Source organism: Syngnathus leptorhynchus, chromosome 9 (assembly GCF_054491065.1).
Source record: "Syngnathus leptorhynchus isolate UIUO chromosome 9, UIUO_Slep, whole genome shotgun sequence".
NCBI lineage: Eukaryota > Metazoa > Chordata > Actinopteri > Syngnathiformes > Syngnathidae > Syngnathus > Syngnathus leptorhynchus.
The window spans coordinates 5,415,680-5,428,998 of record NC_141203.1 but is presented as its reverse complement, the minus strand read 5'-3'; the positions used below and the strand labels follow the sequence as shown (position 1 = coordinate 5,428,998).

At 41.4% G+C, this 13,319-nt stretch overlaps 1 protein-coding gene across 7 annotated transcripts in view; it reads left to right on the top strand.

Annotated features, from left to right (window-relative positions):
- The window catches only part of caska (calcium/calmodulin-dependent serine protein kinase a), a 60,965-nt gene that overhangs the window by 17,909 nt on the left and 29,737 nt on the right, over window positions 1-13,319 (top strand). The gene's annotated exons all lie outside the window — the stretch shown is intronic.

Genomic DNA, 13,319 nt, shown 5'->3' with positions numbered 1-13,319 from the left:
CGTTCATTACATTAGCTACTAAACTAGGTGGATCGACTCTAGGGAAAATCATGAATCACTGAATCAATTGTTTATTGCTTTGCGTATTGAGCAGGACAATGCTGCCCTGAGGAGCTGCTCAGTAGTAGTGGAAGGCTTTTTGTTGCTGTTGCTCTACTTCTCCGAGCTAGCGTAGGAGCATGGTGTCCTTCTATAGACGGCAAACTAGTTAAGACTGAATCCACGGCGCACTCCATTGTGCCTCGGTGGCTTCGAGATACCGCAACAATAGGTTTCTCACCAACGACAGAATCGCAACTTGATTAATTGACTATTGCGTACCCACTTTGGATACCCAATGCTCTGTGACCCAAGTTTGCATGACCAAACTCTATAATCATTGATAGGTACACAATAGTTTTGCCATGTTTGTTGTGAACTGCTGCAGGCAAGTGATATTTACCTTTTATGTCAATGTCACGTATGCTCAAAATATAGCCGCTCTTTTCCATCCATTCCCTCCTGAGTGCCACGGTGTGCTTTCCCTGTTTGGACCGCAGGCCATTGAAGTACTTGATGTGCAGCAAATGGCACTGAGGGTGCTTGAAGTGCTGTTACATTTTGCCCAATCTGTCAGACACGCATGATGGTGGGAATCTCCAGGACCAACTTCTCTAGATGATGCTGAATATTCATGGGAATAATAATGATCAGTAATAATAGTAATAATAAAGATCACGTTCAAAGTGATTGTTTGATTATTGATTGATCAGACCAAGTTACATTCAGCAGCGCCAATTTATTTCTTTTCAAGTGATTTTCACTTTAGATTGTGTGAAAATAGCAGTGGTAATGGACCATATGAATTTGACCATATTTTGACAGGGGGTGTTTCCGCCAGACAGCGACAGTATCCAATTTACAGTATACAGTAGAGTAGCCAAACTACTAAAACAAAAATCGTAACAAATTCCCATAATTGTATTTTGCTACAATGCTCTCCACTGGCTGTGTGAACATTTCCGGGCGGTTCACCCAGGATTACAAGTAACAACTTGGAAGTGCATAGATGTTCGCTGCTAATCCACAGGCTATCTCACAGGCCCACATTTGTATGTAATTTCTTGTCTTTGTTGAAGCATTTTTATACCCTCTCAAGGTATCTCACATTTGCAGAAGCCTTCAAACAGAATAACTGCAAAACAAAGATTGACTATAGATCGAAAGGGAACGTAAAAGGGAAAATACAACACAGTAGGCGTCTAATTAGGAAACATTAAAGAAAGTCTTTCAATGTGTTTTTATTCATGCATAGAGCACTAAGAAAAAGTGTTTTGCTTTTCTCGATCTCTTTTCTCTTTTTCACATCAGTGTCGGCCAGTAATGTGACATCTGTTAGTGCTGCTGCATTTCCAGAGGGACATCGCCACTCACACTACTTTCTCACTTCTTAGATTCTAAGACTTAGAATAACTAGATCCACTCTCTTCAATTTAACGTGTCTGCCTCAGCGTCAAGGCTGCTGTTCAAAGTCAATCTGTAGATTCTCTTCCAGTTCCTTGGTCTCAATCAGTACTTTCTAACAAAGAGAAAAAATAATTCAGTTGGTCTGGTTTTTAGCTGGGTATAAAAGGCCTGGCAATAAATTATATAATACAGGTTCCGACTTTAAACCTCTAAGGGTGGTTGACCTTCCGGGTCACCATGAGCCAAGTTGCGTGTTATTTCAAATTCCATGTTGACTGTAATGTTATGAGTAATCTGGCAGCCCTGTCCCAAGATGCCCGCCATGTGACGACATCACTTCACATTAGCTCACAGCGCGCATGAGCCATCTCGTCTGTATGGTGGCGTATGCAAGCGGCTCAGTCTTGCACACACCGACGGAGCCCTTTGGAGTTGAAAAGGGCGTTTACAAACATCTTTAGTGATTTTCAGATTCATGATTTATAAGCATAGCAATTTAGTTTATTAAGCAAAGCTTGTCATAGTAGATATATTATTTACCTTGTCTGCTGCTGTCAATTACAGTAAGACCACCCCCCCCCCAAGACCAGTGGTCATTCAGGCAACGCCCCCTTTGAGCACCGTTTTCAAATGGGTGGAGCAAGAGTCTGATAGGGATTGTCAACCGGTGGTCCGCGGCCCTTAAATGGTCCGTGGCGGTATTGCAGATGGTCCACAAAATTGGAAATGGAAAATGATTATCTTTTTAAAAATAAAGATTATTTATTATTTAGACTTGATTTATTTTCCAGCTAATTTTGTGAATTCTTTACTCATCCAAATTATGTCAAATGTAGCAAAGATTCCCAAAATAGTCATACAGGTACAAATAAATAGCCTTTATATGTCTATCCTTTGGTGCAAAATAAAATAATATTCTGCCAAAGCAGTGGTCCCCGAGTTGCTTCTTGGTTATAATGGTAGTCCCTTGGACAAAACCAGTTGAAAACCCCTGTGGTAGGAGCTTGACTCACTCTTTAAATTTAGTGATGGGTCCCCAAAATGCTAATCGTATAAAGCCTATTATGTATACTTTTTTTGAATGTTTTGATTGATGTGTGAGTTATATAATAAGCTCTATCTCAGAGTAAGGATTTTGAGAACTGTCCAGGTAAGCGGGCGAAAGGGCATACTCTAAAAGATGTGTCTAAGTAGTTTTCTGTTTTAATGAGTTTAAATCAGTTTCAAGGGTGTGGTGGGGTAAAGTCAATCTAAAAATAGTTTCCGTATGATCTCTCTATGGATGGTATTGGTTATCAACAGCAGCCCTTGCAATAAAGGAGGTTGCTAATAAAGATTAGTTATGCATAAAGGTGTATTTAACCAGCAGCCCGTGTGGCCACAGTATTGAAGCGTTTGACCGTCCACTCCCACTCGTTCTCATTCCGTCGTTTTATGTCCCCTTGTCCTCTTTTTATGGGCAGCGTTGAGAATTAAAAGTGCGGGACGTCTCCTCGGCCAGTGATTACTGATGAGTGAAATGATCCTCGTGGCCCAATGAATCACGCGCACGCTCACATCCCTGGCGCTTTCAGCGGAAGTTTGGGAGCAGTGTTACATAAGAAAGGCTCGCCATTGAAGTTTGTGTGAAATGTGAGGAGACAACGGAAAAACCTCTCTGACTCATGTGAACCTGAACGCTTCCCAGTGAGTGTGCGATTGTGAGAGGAAGACGACGTGCACACACATCTGCAATAAGGGCTGGCAATGCCACGTGCGCAAGGTGAAGCCCGAGCGTGCGTTGCAGGCCCCGGCTCAGCGTGATCATTAACTTTTATAGACTGCAGTGTGAAGCGGGAGGATATGACCGAAATGATGTGCTGACCACCACTACACATATACTACACACAATCACTCCACACACATGCACACATATACATACATTACGTATACACACACACACACACACACACACAAAGCCCTTCCCACACTCACTCTTTCATCATGTTGCCAGCTGTAGTGATAATTATACTTTGAATATATGTATGTCAATTTCTCTCTAATAAATACGCCAGTAACCCAGAATGGCCTTTGTTTCAGTTCTCTTAGCCCTTTTTGAGCCATCATGATGGTGTGTGTTCATCTCAGTACATCTGGGTGATCTGTGGCTTTGTGCATATGCATAGCGCACATGAGCGTTGTCCACTAAAGCAGGACGTCCCTGCACAAAAGCAAATAAGATGACCAGTTTTTGTTTTTTCTTCCCCTACTTCTGAATCATTTTGATTTGAACCACAGTGACAGCATTGTAGGCCTCTCAGGCTCTTTATTACTGGCATCATTTTTAATGATTTCCCTCTTCTTGGGCCATGATGCATCGCTGGACTGGAAATGAGAAAGGCCTAGAGCCAACAAATTAGAGCAAGTAAAGAATGCAGAGCTGATAATCAGCCCTCTGTTTTTTCATATTACATCACTTCACGAATCAGAAAAAAAAATATCCTGTACCACAGCCACATAAACAACTGCGCAAATAAAACCTGAAATATTTTCACAGCATCCTAATTGTGCATGCTAAAGAAAAAAAGACAACTAGACAATCTACCCTGTGCTAGTTTGCAAAACAAAATGGATACTTCAGGCGGCAATCATTTTACACCTCATGTATACTTTGCTAAAATGTAACATTCAAGTGACGTTTATTAAACTGTGGATGAGGGATGCACCCAGATGAAACTTCTTGATCAAACCCAAAAATGCAGAAAACCTGAAACATCAAAAGAAATGACACTACCATCAAAACCTTTAAAAGGAACCCTCGGCTGTATCAACTTCTGCTCTTTGCCATTTTGTTAAGTATCAGCTCTCTGGTTGTGGATGCGTGCGCTTTCGCAACCAATGGAGAGCCACTCCTTGGCGGTGAAGGCAGGGTTCTTGCCCTGGGCCACTGGCTGCCGTGTCCGGGAAATTTTGGCCTCATTTGCCCGCTGCCCAACTCTGCTGAGTTGAGTTGGCCGTTAATGTATGTATAGCTGATCAAGCTGCACCGTGAACCGCTACGGCAGTCTGACGCATCACTATCTTTGTTCCTACAGCGTAAATCCAGTCTTGGCTAATGCCAGCTGAATAATAATAAATCAGTAAATATAGCACGTGCTCTATCCATCGGTTATCCATAAAGCCTCGGACAGGCTCGAGCTCCACTCAACCTTGCACATCTATCCGCCACAATTATCAACTTGTAATCTCATCACATTATTACAGAGCTCAAATTGTTTAGCACTCTCTGCGGAATACGGTACGTGGTTACTCGCTTGCTGGCAGGCCCTTTGCGCCTCTTCTGATTGCCGGATCACAGTGGAGCTTCAGGCTGTACGCCCATAAAGGTGTTGTTTCCACTTGTCTTTCAATGCTTTTTTAATAGGCAAACTTTGATCCAACAATGGCCCCACAGTATATGAATGATTTAGCAGTGGGATGATGCCGTGGCACTAATGGGGCTGCCGCGCCATGGACGCATTAGAAGTGGATCATGGAAGACGCTGACATTAGGCAGATGCCGAGTCTCTGGGGACCTTCATCATATTCCAAATTATATTGTTAACATGAGTGAAGCAGTGCAATTTCAACAGCAACTTCTATTCAAATTTGCATGTGTTATATGAAGCAACGTATGAAGGCACCAAGCCAATCCACCTGCAGGCAATTAATATGGGATAAAACGTTTGATGGGCTGGATGGTTCATCCATCCGTTTTCTGTAGCGCTAGTCCTCATTAAGGCAATAGGTAATTAGAGCATATCCCAGCTGACTTCTGGTGAGAGGTAGAGTGCACCGCCTAGACTAGTCGCTGGTATATCTCTGCATACAGACTAATAGACAAATAACCTTTCACACTCAAATTCACACTAACTGGCCATTTAAAGCCTTCAAATGAACGAATGAACTTGAAAACAGAGAGCTGTTCTGAACTCTGACCTCTTGACTGGAAGGCAGATGTCGTAACCACTATTAAATAATACAGTGCGCCGCCTCTCGAAGGTTCAATGTTCAGAAAGGGAAGGCACCTGAACATTTCCCTCCGCGTTTACCTATTATTGATTGAGTGAGCTGGAACTTATCTACTTGCCCTCTAACCCAAATGGAAAGTATATTGTTTGTTGATTGTATACCTTAAGGTGGCACAAAGCACATTCCAAAATGTAAACTTTATTAAAATGGAATGGACCTGAAACAATTCCATGAGGTACTCCACTCATCAAATTGTTGTTTGACTGATAAATGATGAATTATTGTTGTGCAAAATTATGTATAAAATATGTGAGATGTATTGGGAACGCAAAAGAATTCGCTTAAGGAATCTTTCTTTAATTAGTCTGTGTACATTTAAGTAGAAGCCTGATCGGGTACTTAGTCTAAAGGCAACAAATCACCCAGTTAATCCAGAGTAGACCTCCTTGCTGCCTGCAGACTGTCTTGAAAAAACATCCGACAGCAAATCTCACGCTTGGCTCAAAACCCAAAAACACTCAGGGGATTGGACTAGAGGATTTTCTTTTCTTCCTCTAGTCTTTTTTTCCCCATGCCTCCTACGGCTCCTCCCGCTTTGGCAGCAGCCATTGCCTGATTGCTCTTTTCTGCCTTCTCATCATCTCACGTTTTACTTCACCATTGGTGCTCCACCTGATGTATATTTACTCCTTCTTTCAGACCTTTTAGTGCTCATTCAAACAGAAAATGTTTCCACTCTAACCTCATTGTTTGCACACTCTTGAGGTGTCGGTGCTGCTTTCCGTGTATGCCGCCAGCACTACCTGGCCTCTGCATCTACACAACGTGCCACAAATTAGCCCGAATGCTAACACACCTCACATACAATAATCATCACTTTACCACAGACAATCCATCTGCACACAACCATCATTTCGTATCTTAAATGAGTTAGGGTTATTATTTGTATTATGTGTAGATAGAATTTCTTGCGGTACACCTGATGACGCTCAGAGCACAACAATGTTGGAAATCACTGGAATCAATGACGTCAGCACCAGCATCTAGTTAAATAAATTAGTTATCAGCCAGTGACTATTGCTTTTATTGTCAATAATCATCTGAAAACATTCCATTTAAGATTCACAGTCTATGGTAAAAAAAATTTATATTTTTTTAATATATAATAATAAGGTATTGATGATGACTCTTGTTTTTACCATCTTGTACTCTGCGCTCATGAAAAGGTTTGATTTGAAGGACACTACTGATGGACAATTTGATCACATTTTAAAACCTTAATGTTATAAAATGTGGTGTTTTCATTGATTTGTTAGGACACACACAGTACATTAGAAATCCAGAGTAAAGCACTTTACAGATTTACTTGTACACAAACTCAGGACCACATAGATCAATGAGCACATCTTTTCTCCCGGATGATTCAGACTGACTGAATCCGGGTTAATTGACGCATCCTTCACAATATTGCTTCTTTTTAAACGTGTCACTGAGCATCAGAGTCAGGGAGAATGAGTGCAGAGATGGGAGATGAAGTCCCGTCCTCTCAGCCACCGGGCGACTTGGCCGCTCGCTCCGCACCACACCGTGGGCGGCGGCAGGAAATGCACTCCTGATGCCCTCCCTCTCTGTCAACAGACGAGCAAGTAAACGTCCCTGGCACGGGACGCATGCACACTCCGCAGCACTTTACCCAGAATAGAACAAGCTTTTTAGGCCATTAGGTTTCCTTGAAGTCATTCATGGCGTAGTCACTACACTACCACTAACTACACTGTAGTGGTTCCTTTGCCTAATTTCTACAAATATTTACAATGACAATAGAATAACCTGAAAAAACAATATTATTATTATTATCATTATTGGTGGTAGTAGTAATGAATATCTTATAATTAATCCTACAAGGAGAGCATACACCCTTGGTGCTCAATGCACTTGAGCAAATCATGGTTTGTTGTCACTACCGCACATGATAAACTACAGTACGTGCTGAGCACATGAAGCAAGTTGGAGTTCCTCCGTCGGTGGTCCCCCATGCTTCAGGCATCGTGTGAGACTTGCTAGTGGAGCAAAGGTTGCACAGGGAGGTTGGAAATGAGGTTAAGGATGAATCTGTGTTCACAAACCACAGTGGGACTTGCTGTCACAACTGTTCATCGTCAACCACCCTGACTCTGTCTTTCTCTCGTTGTCTGTACCTGGAGTCATCTGTTTTTTTGCCACCATGTTTTCCACTTGCTGCTCAATTTCTTTTTTTTATATTAATTTAATTTTCATTCCTGGTAAAGATGCCAGGGACGATATTATCATGCTTAAATTTAGGTCCACTGACGACAGGATCCTCCAGCGACAGTTACACTCAGAGCATGCTATTCTCTTATTACACAAAAAAACAGAAACATGACATTACGAATGCAATTGTCGAGTTTATTGCACAGGACATGAGGCCTGTTAACATTGTGGAGGGTGTGAGTAGAGAGCACACAGTGCACTGTAGCGGGTTTAATTAATCTACTGATAACAGACGTTCTTTTTTTGTCCCCACCGACCAATCGGATGGTCAAAGATTTGGATGACTGAAAGTCGAGCAAGGTTACACCATTCTTGAAAAAAACAAGCCCAAAATGGTCAATATTCTCACTCTAACTGTAAAACTGAATTTATCATTGTATTTTTAAACTCTTCAAAATGTTCTACCAAACCATGCAGTTCCATCTAACGAGTCTGCTTGCTTAATGTTAACGGCAAACGCCATAGACATCCATCCATCTGATTTTTGAATTTTTGTGGTGAGGCTTATGAAAATTAGCATCGATGTTGTGTCAATTATAAACTTTAAAACGTGCTAATTTAACACACATAGAGCAGCAACATGCAACACATGCAAGCTCAGGCATCTAGTCTCTGTGTGCTGTGGGAACACCTATCAATACAGTTTGGTAAAGAGACCTTCTTTGCATCATCGTCTTGCTCTTCTTGCATCACTTTGACATCCAGTTTTGCTTCCCGGTGTGTCGCAACACAATGTGGCACTACACTGTAACTCTCTATGGTCATGCTTTCCTGTGTTTGGTAAAAAAGCCCATTAAAAACAATTGAGTAAACATCTGCTGCATGTAATGATGTGGCCAATGTGTGTATTAAATAGTTGTGTTGTTTATGCTGATTGGGCACACAAGCTGACAGGAAGCAGCTTGGTGGAACATCCTCTTTTCCTCATCCCTTGCGTGCTGAGGCATGCTGTCCCTTGTATGTATGTATGTATGTATGTATGTGTGTGTGTGTGCCTGTGTCATAAACACCGCTGACATTTACCGAATGAGATGCAGCGTGATTGATGCTGCGCGAAAGGGGAATGCAGGCGCTTAGCTGCAAATCGCCTTTTACTACACCAATACACACGACGACGCAGTACCGGGCACCACGTCTTTTTGATACGCTAGTAAATTCCTAGACGTTACACTTGCACCGTGCACGGAATGCAAGCAATCTTTAGTGAGTGTCAGACCACATTCTCTTGTCACATGATTGACTGCGTTAGGTCGTAGGCCGCAGCGACTCCTCCCGCTTGTCAGGTCAGCTGCAGTTCATGGAGTGGTGGTGGTCCTCAAGCGCTTATGATCATGAAGTGAGCAAGTAAAGGTCATCGATATTTTATACTCTACTAGCCTATGCATTCACTTAAAACTTAAATGTGATGCGTTGCACACTTTTGATTTACACTAGCCCACACTTGTGGGTGTGGTCCGCTCTCTGTGGTCTCAAATTTTTCGCCTGTACAGTGAAACGCCATTTAGTGCGTGGGATAAATTCCAAACTCCTCCACAATGTAGACACCAAATTAAATAAATGCCCCAAATGCTTTAAATGCATTTTTGAAATAAATTCAGTTTACGTGTCTGAGATTCTTGCTTCCACATTTCTCCAAAAAGTTTTTAATTATCATAAATTCCATAATAATTTTATCAAGATTCTGAAAACCTTACCAAATCAATTTCTATTTGGAGGGGTTGAACGTGTGCCTACAAAATGGGAAATTAAATATACGTGTGGTGTCCTTTCTCCTCTTTTTTTTCACCGCAGTTTTAATTAGTTAAGTTGAGGGCATTTTGTCATTAAGATTCATGCATTATTTAATCAAAATTCCATCAAAATGATTAATTTTTTTCTACTGAATGAGGGGGAAATATAAATTGGCACAAAAATGGAATGTTTATCTTCTAAAGTCCCATGAAGAGCAAACAAATAAACAACAAACTCACTTGAGGCAACAGTTGGATTTATTATTATTATGATATTTTTATTTTTATTATTGTTGACAAATCTTTGACATTGGTGTGTATTTCATTCTATGATGTGTGCTATTAATCCATCCACCTTGAAATAGCAGCAGACATCTTGCATCTCTTGACTAATATTGCCATAAAGCTTCTGTTAATGTTGGATAAGACTAGAAAAAGTGGAGGCACCTCCGCTTGCTTTCATTCTGCTCTTACTTTTCTCTCTTGCTCTCACACTCACTTCCTGCGCTTTTAGTGTGGGGTGCTACTAAAGTGCAAGCGTCATCTGAACGGGCCCCCGTGCAGCTGACTTCCATTCAGCGCTCAAACGGCTTAATGCTGTGTGCAGCTGAGCCCTCGTCAAAGCCAGAGAGGCTCCTCTGCATAACCACTTTTTTTTTTCCAAGACACCCATTTCCGCCTCTTGAGTCGACTGAGTTTCACTGACACTGCCCCCCCCCAAGGCCCCTATCATACTCTCCAGCTGCCTCATTCCATACTGCGGGAGGGATATTGAGAAGTCAGCCTCTCTGGGCCTTGTGAACCCTGTTATTAAGATGAAGAAATAAGGTCTGAGGGAAGGTTTACATAGCAACAACCTAGTAAAAACAAACCCTAAAATGTCTTTGCGTTGTAAAGTCATACACATGCCAGACCACTCGCGGACAATTTGCCTTTATAAAGACACACTACACGGACACCATCTGCTTATATGCCTGTTATCCAAAACTGCCTTTTGAAAACCTCTCATCGGCATAAATGTGGGTTAGTATATTACGTATGTAATGCATCATAGCTCTACTTTATTCTTTTCTTTTTTATCATTGGTACCCACCATTTCTAGAAATTATTCTCTCTCTCGATGTCACACTGCATATGTACATACGTTTGCCATCTGTCTGGTTCTTATCCATAAATGTCCAGGGGATGCACAGAAATAGGGACAAAATGGAAACAGAATCTGGACGTAACCTTTATTTCATATAAAACCCATCGTCTGACCTTTACCACATAATGTGGTACTATTACGTAGTGTAAACTTCACTCAGTTGTACTCGTATTAAATCAAATTATCTATAGAAATTATTAAAATGGCATTTATCCATTCCATTTCCCCTCAGAATGTTATGGCAGTTACATGTTTTTTGTTTCGAGAAAATAGCACCACATACTACGATATAAATGTAACTATTGTATAACAGCAAAAGATACAACAACCTGATTTTTAGTAAATGGATTTAACCCACTACAGACTTTTGTCCCATCCAGCTAGGGCAATATTCTCCCATCACTGTATGCACAAGTCAGAAAAAGCACACAGTTCACTTCAAATTTAAACACCCTTGCATGTTTTGCTATTCATTTTTTCACTTCATCCCAGAGGTGGTGTAGGTGGTTGTTGTGTTGGGTTTAACCGCAAGCAAACGGAGGTGTGACATTTTCTTCACTGTGTCTGAGGTTTGCAAAGGCGATCAGACTGGACTGGCGAGATAATATCATGGACATGACTGCATTACTAATAAGAGCCCATAAAAGTGTGCCTTTTAATATCACCAATAGTTAGTTAATCAGATTGATTACCAATCAGTTCCACGAGTTCACCTTTTATAGCATTTGAAGTTATAAATATAACAAGAATGAATATTCATGTTCTCTGCTTTTGTTGGTGAATGATTGACGACCTGATTGGCTGATTAATTAATGGCTATGCCATCTACCCATTGATTTTTGTTGTTGTATTGGATCCCATTTGTTTGCGCAGGCGTAGTTATTGGCCGGTGAGTGTATGGCTGCGCTGTTTGTGTGTGTGTCTGTGCATGTGTCTCGGTTGGGCATCGTGCCGTCCCACCTCACCCTTCTGATGCTAAGCAGCTTTAGCTTGATTGCCATCTGTTCCACCAGTCTGTATTTTTGAACGACAACCCCTGTTTTCCTCAGCCACGAAATCACACACAAACACCGGTGCACTGCTTGGACAAAAACTGGCTTAGTCAGAAATATGAATATGTGGACATAATTATATCTGAGATAAAAGAAAAAAAAATGAAGGTAAATGTGGTGTTCTTGACCCTTTGCAGCTATAATGGTTTGTTCCGGCATGACTTTTCACAAGATTATGCATCATGTCTGTGGGAATTTTGTGAGTCACCAATATTGGACCTGGGAGACGCCCAGTGAGCTCCCTTCTATTTCATCACAGAATTGTTTGTTGGACTTTGGGGTTCAGCCTCTTTTTAAAATGAATGGACCAAAATATTTCCCTGGGGAACTCCACTCAAAATATGAGTTGAGAAATCACTGGCGTTGGAACTGACAGGACATTTTGAGTCTGCTTGTTTCTACTTAATCCCACAGATGTTAGAGTTCAACTCAAAACTATTGATTGGATATTTGATGAACCATTTTGTAAAACGAGTGGGCCTAAAATGTTTCCCTGGAGAACTCCACTCAAAATTGTGTCTGACCGATTGCTGGTATCTAAGGATGTTTTATACTTTACATGGAGCGCTTTACGAAGACAAACTTAGGAACTTGAAATAGGGTCGTACGGAAATAACCTTGGGTAATGAGTCTCAATGCTGCTTCACCAATTACTTTCTAATCACATTTATTTGCCTGGCTCAGGTAAATTCCCATTTATTGTACATTAACATTGAAGATCAGCCAATTAAAGGGCGAGCACATTTCCGACACACTTCTTCTGTTGGATGAATCCAAAACTGAATTTTTAGACTCAGTAATGTGGACCAGTTTGCTCCCCAAGGCTGATATCACCACACCGGAAGATTCTAGAATTTAAAGCCCATCCTTATCCCTACACAAATACCTTAATGGCAGAATTTCCGGCAGATGTAAATGCAATGTGTGTACTCGCTGATATGCACAATGTCTCCCAAAGCATGTTGGGACCCACTCTGGTAATTAACAGCTGGAAGAGATGGATGGCATGATGTGTGAGTTTTTGCCATCAGTTCTTGTCAGCTCTTTTGTCCATTGGACCATTGTTTCACTTATTTGTAATTTAGAAGTTGACGTACTATCCATCGGACCATCCAGCCATTTTAATGACTTTTTCCCCAGTGTTGTGAGGATGTTTTTTTTTTTAACTTCATCATTCTGTCTGGACCTTCTTCAGTCCTCGAGTGTTTATCCCCATCGACTGAATGGGATATTACTCCATTGGAAATGCTATTGACCGTTGCAGCCTCATTGAGGACGAGTCAGCGTCTCGATGTCGCTGTGCCACAAACAAGCAGAGAGGATATTCAGCTTTCTGAAATGTCAGTGACCTCACATTAACGAGCCGTGAAACAACGGCGTTGTCGAACGGGACAAATATATTCGCGCCAGCTCCACTGCACAAACACCGTGGTCTCATTTGGAGGAATGACATTGTAAAACTGTGACTCGTGGTGTAGTGAGCAAACTGCCGTTCACAGCCGGTGGTAGTCAGCAGACATCCTGCAAAATAACCACATTTTATTCTTAATAGAAGATAATTATCTGTGCATCTTTTATTTTCACACGGAATGTAGAAATGAAAGTAAGTCTGTCATATTTCCAGACAGGCTTCTGATATTTGGCTGGATTATTGGCATGTAT